The 6,011-nt window shown below is 33.9% G+C and overlaps 1 long non-coding RNA gene across 1 annotated transcript; it reads right to left on the reverse strand.

Moving 5' to 3' along the window:
* Window positions 1-2,882: 2,882 nt before the first annotated feature.
* On the reverse strand, window positions 2,883-4,244 carry LOC111703479 (uncharacterized). Its single transcript, XR_002765615.1, has 2 exons — window positions 3,566-4,244; window positions 2,883-3,329 (listed from the first exon to the last, which is right to left on the reverse strand). It is a non-coding gene; the product is annotated as an uncharacterized LOC111703479 (long non-coding RNA).
* Between the last annotated feature and the right edge of the window lie 1,767 nt (window positions 4,245-6,011).

The raw sequence follows: 6,011 nt of genomic DNA on the forward strand, positions 1-6,011 counted from the left end.
AGTCGTCTTTACACAAGTTCAGACTAATCAATAGGGAATGTATTTTTTTTTGAAGGGAAGGGGTCAAGGCAACTGGAACTGTTACTTGTAGAGGCAGCAAATGGAGTAACCCCTGCTATTCAGGGCCTGAAAATATGTTCAGGGGTAATTACCCCTAGAATTCTAGGGGGGGGTATTTAACCCCTGGATTCTAGGGGGGGGGTATTTACCCCCAGGATTCTAGGGGGGGGTATTTACCCCCGGGATTCTAGGGGGGGGTATTTACCCCCAGGATTCTAGGGGGGGGTAAATAACCCCAATAACCCCCCTTATATCCGCCACTGAGTAGATCAAATATGGACACACGACAAAAATGAATTAAATTAATAAACAGTTTTTCAAGTATCTTCTTACCAAAGCCCAAAGCGGTCTAAACATCTTGGACCGGACATTTTCTGAAATATGAGAATCATGTCATAACAGTTTTTTAAAGATCATATATATAATATTTAAAATGGTTAAGTAATGGTTTAATTAGAACTTTTTTAGGCTTTGTCAATGTAAGCAAATATTTAAAAATTACTACGCCCAAAAGGGTATGTTAGGAGGGAACCATTTCTAGGAATTGTACCTCAGATGTTAATGATATAACAGATATTAAAAAAAAAATTTCCGAACCGCAAACCATATGGCCTCAGTACACGGCTACTCAGGTTTGCCTTCTAAGTGGTACTAACACAACCACGGGAAGTGGGACTTTTAGGTCCAAGAGGCCGTCTATGGAGTGACCCACCAGCGGCTTCCTGTACCTCACCTTACCTTGACCTGACCGATCTCAATATGATCTTGACCCTAACCTAACTTGACCTAACTGGTTTAGACCTTGACCCCACCTGACCAAAGGAATTGAGTTTTTGCCACAACCTCAAATTTTTTAATTTCTATATCTCTGGAACCAGTGGGTATAAACCTTTGATATTTCAAACTTAGATTATTTGATCTAACAGAATTAATAGTTTGAAATATCTAAGGTCTACGACATTGGGTTGCCAAGATATAGGGATAAGAATATCTAAGTTTGTGGCAAAAACTCAGTTCCTTTGACTTTAACTTTGACCTTGACATTGACCTGAACATAGAACATATTTGACTTTAACTTTGACCTTGACCCTGACCTGAACATAGAACATATTTGACTTTAACTTTGACCTTGACCCTGACCTGAACATAGAACATATTTGACTTTAACTTTGACCTTGACCCTGACCTGAACATATTTGACTTTAACTTTGACCTTGACCCTGACCTGAACATTGAACATATTTGACTTTAACTTTAACACCGACTTAGACTTTGAACTTGACTTTGACTTGACCTTCAGTTAAAATGAAACAAAAAATAGTTTAAATGACATGAAAATAATTTAAATAAATTACTACAAATGCATTAACAAAACTAGATCAAATAAACATAGTATCAGAACATAAGAATAGTTCAATTAAACAAAAAAAATAGTTCAAATTTTAACATAACAATAGTTCAAATAGTTCAATTAAATAAAAAAAAGTTGGACAGGGGCTCGTCTTTTGTTTAGTGACGTAGGAGGGGGAGTTTGCTGCATTTTTTAATTGTTTTTAATCTAGGAAAGGTTCTAGGTTGGAGGATGAGCAATTATCGCTAGAAAAGTTCTACAATATAGAAAACCACAATTTAGGCAGTGAGAGAATGCATATCTAGGATAGTCTAACTTACAGACTACACAGACTGCTTATCTTCTTTCACAAGGTGGGCTACGTTTTTACGATAGGTTTTTAGAGTGCCATCTCACGGCCACTTGTTGAACATAATACCCATTCAGGGGTTAAGTTTACAACTTTTAAAGAAATACTCCAATTTCAAACATGAAACATAACATTTATGAATTCAGTCTTTTTTTTGAAGATTTTGTGTTTCGTATCTAAAGGATCCTTAAAAATCATTGAATACAAATGTTTGCTGATTTGTCATGTAAAGTACTTGTACACAATAGAACATGCTGTGGAAAATGTCGCATATTTTAGCTGATTATCGATCTCTGTAACTCTCATATCTCTGGCCTAACTTGATTAAACTCGACAGGAATGATAGCTATAACGCACAACAAACATTAAATAAATTTCAAATAAACATAAATATAGTTCAAGTGAAATAAAAAATAGTTTAAATGAACATTAATTGAAGAAAAATCCCTGGTCCAAGCGCTGCAATAAGAAAATGCCAGGAGACAGAGTGCTGCCAAATATTTATTATAACATGGTTAGCGCCTATTCCAGGTTATGTTAGTTTAAGGCAATTACTGAGCCAGGCGCTGCAGCTAGGAGGCCAAGCGCTGCAGCCACTATTTTTGTTATAACATAGAAATTGGTTAGATAAGAAAATTTTTTGGGTCGGGCGCTGCGGCTAATAATTTATTGCCTGTAACAGGTTAGGCTAGGTTAAGACAATTTCTGGACCTAATACAGTTGCTAGGATATGCAATGGGGTCAAGTGGCGAAGCCATGATATGAACTCCTAGCTTTGAAAACCAGCTATGCCTGGAATGGAAATAAGTCAATCTACTAAATTCTTAGAACTTTTAACCCAAACTAATAACATATCGAGTTTCCAAATCAATTTGAGGACAATAAAATTGAAATAATTCAAATAAAACAAAATAAAATATTTCTTTCTTGATGTGGCATAAGTGGTTTCTTAAAATAGAACTATTTATCAATTATTATAATTAGTGCCTAACTATGACTAATTTTTATTAGTGAATAAATAATTGAGAAATTAGTTTTAGTTACATTTAATTTTTTTATATTCTTTGATTCAAGTGATACCTTTCTTGTAATTCTTTAAAACCTAGAAAAGTTTATTATTGATTTAAATTTTATCGATTTTTCAAAAAAAAGTATTGCTTTAAGATTATAACCCGGTCTTAGCGTCTACTTAGACCCAAGTAAAGCTCAAGTCAAGACTCGGGTTTTGTATTGCATTGGGTTAAGTAAAAACCAATTGCCTTGGGTTCTTCGCTCTTTAAGGCTTGGGTCTCCAAAAGCTGATGATCGTAAATTTCGTAAAAACTATTATGTTTATACATTAAAATTCTTGGGAATTATTTGTAGTGTCCAATTTGATCAAAGGCATGAACTAAACATAATATGAAAATAATGTATCTACATAAAGTTTGAATTTTCGAAATTTACATCTCCTTGTATGTCCCAGCTGATCTGTCTGCTGCAGAGAGAAAGCTTTCTAAGCAGTCTCTCATTGGTCGAACCAGAACCAATCCTGACTTGGGTTTTAACTGAGCTCGACTCCTTCAATTCCTTCAATAGACCTTAGTTAAATCCCAGCTCAAAAATATTTCTCCAAATATCTTCCTTTCTGTTAAAGAAATGTTTTAAGTTTTATTATAAATCGTATTAACCACATCATGAGTCCAGATAAGTTTAAGATATTATCTTTAATAAATTGTACCTTTCCATTTTTTCCATATCAATTTGATGTATTGTTTAACCAATCTGATAAATTACTAATAAAAGATGTATTCCAGAAAAGCTACCTTTGGCTTATGGAGAGGAAGTTCTTCCGCTCTACACCACTTGTTTCAGTTTAACCAGGAAAAAAACAGCCGCACTGAACCCTGCCATAAGAAACTGACCCCTTTCCAGCTCTTCTAACTCACAGCGTAGCAGATAAGACAGAACTGGTCCATCTGCAACTTTCAGGCTATGTTTCGTCTGCAGATGCCAAAACTGAAAGTTGCATGTTTACGGAGCTATGGAATATGGATCAAACCTCTGCGCCAAAATTTCTCTGGTCTACATTTCACTATACAGGGACCAAACTTAGACATCCCTTACAAGGTTAGGCCGGTTCATGCCTTATGATTGCTTAGTCCACGAACTGCTTGTTGTCCAGTCCTCAACCACACTCATACATCCAGTTTCAGTGCCACATCTATTTAAATTCTAAAATCACACCAGGCGGCAAAAAATAAAAGTGAAAATAATCATCCCTTAGGTTTTGACAATTGGGTTGCTTCAAAGTAGTCCTAATTACTCCCCAGGTATCTTAACAAAAGCAGAGAACTTATCCTCTCAAGCTTAATTGATCAATCGATTGAAATAATAATTTTCTTAAAAATTGCAAGCCTACCAAATCAAGAGTTAATGATAACGATTTTCTAATACAGTGGTCGGCGATTATATCAATACAATGAAGACAATTTTTAGTTTTAGCATTTTTTTCTAAATTCAAAAAACCCAAGTCAGGATTGGTTCTGATTCGACCAATGAGAGACTGCTTAGAAAGCTTTCTCTCTGTAGCAGACAGTGACAGATAAGCTGTGACAAGAAGATGTAGATTTCAAAAATTCAAACTTCATGTAGATACATTATTTTCATAATATGTATTTCATACCTTTCATCATATTTGACCAGATAATTCCAAAGATTTCATATATACAAATGTATTAGTTTTTAACAAAGGAATTAAGCTTTTACCACAAACACTGATTTTCTGATCCCAATATCTTTGCAACCCAACGTTGTAGACCTTTGATATTTCAAACTATAAATTGTGTTAGGTCAAATAATCTAAGTTTGAAATATTAAAGATTTATGCCATCAGGTTTAAAAGAAATCAAATAGATTTTCAAGTACAATAGGTGGCAACAGAGAAATGGACCAATGATACACGACGTCACAAGTGTCAAATATAACAAGGAAAACTAAATTATCTCACATAAATTGACATATTTTCCAAGATTCAATAAAAAAAAGTAAAAACAGAAAATAAAGAACACATATAATTTCACTTATTTCACTGTAAGATACGCACTTTATTCTAAAACTATCATTATTATTAATGATTTTGTCGGACACAAAAACTGAGTTGACACTTGTGACATAAGAATACAGCTGTACTGAGAGTGTACAAATTCTACGTTGCCATCTATTGTACTTGAGAATCTATTTGAAAGAAATATGGGTTAGAAAATTTGAGTTTGTGCCAAAGACTCAATTCCTTTACGATCATCAGCTTTTGAAGACCCGAGCCTTCAAGAGCGAAAACCCCAAGGTGGTTGGTTTTTACTAAACCCAAGGACATCCAAAACCCGAGTCTTGACTTGAGCTTTACTTGAGTCTAAGTAGACGCTAAGACCGGGTTTTACTCGGGTTTAAGCTTTTAAAATCTCACCTCAGATATCTGACTCAAAATCTGCTAAATTTCTTAGAAAATACTTACCGCCATTTTAACGCCTTTAAAATTAAAGTTACATCTAAGAGTTATGAAAATAGATGATGTGAGGATTCTTGAAATATTTGTTGCTTGTTTATAAACTGCCTAGAACTAAATATGTGGCAAACTTATGAAAAAATAAAATTGCAATAGACTTAAAAATAAAACTAAGGATAAGCTTTTTTTAATCTTAGCTAAGTACCTGGAGTTACCTAGGACCACCTTGAAACAACCCCAGTGTCAGAAACCATTTGTTAATTATACTAACTAAACATTATTTTGTATAGCCTTGTATGAAATGGAATGAAAACACGAATACAAAATAGTGATATTTTTTTAAATAGTAAATTTTGAAACATTTCCCCACAATGCAATTTGGTCCTTTACTAAAGTATTGTTTAATCTGCCTGACATGTTATTTAGCTGTCATTTTATTTTGCATAAGTCTCAAATGTCGTTAAACCTTGAACAAATAAATTATATTCTTAACTTGGTTTTATGTGTTTTTATTACATTGTGCAGAAATTATGGCAAGTTTCACCAAAGCTATTAAAAATCCGAAAATGTAAAAAAGCGAAATTTGAACTAATCTAACTAATTCTGAAGGGAAATGAAAAAGAAGAATCAGATTAAACGCTAAGCAAAACTTCTACGGAATCTTGACGAAAATGTACTAGCTAAACTTTACCTATAACCTCTTCACAGCCAAATATTAACATAAAAACCTTAAAAACATAAAAGAAAGTTTGAACCTCTGAATGTGG

The sequence above is a fragment of the Eurytemora carolleeae genome, unplaced genomic scaffold (genome assembly GCF_000591075.1).
Source record: "Eurytemora carolleeae unplaced genomic scaffold, Eaff_2.0 scaffold449, whole genome shotgun sequence".
Taxonomy (NCBI): Eukaryota; Metazoa; Arthropoda; class Copepoda; order Calanoida; family Temoridae; genus Eurytemora; species Eurytemora carolleeae.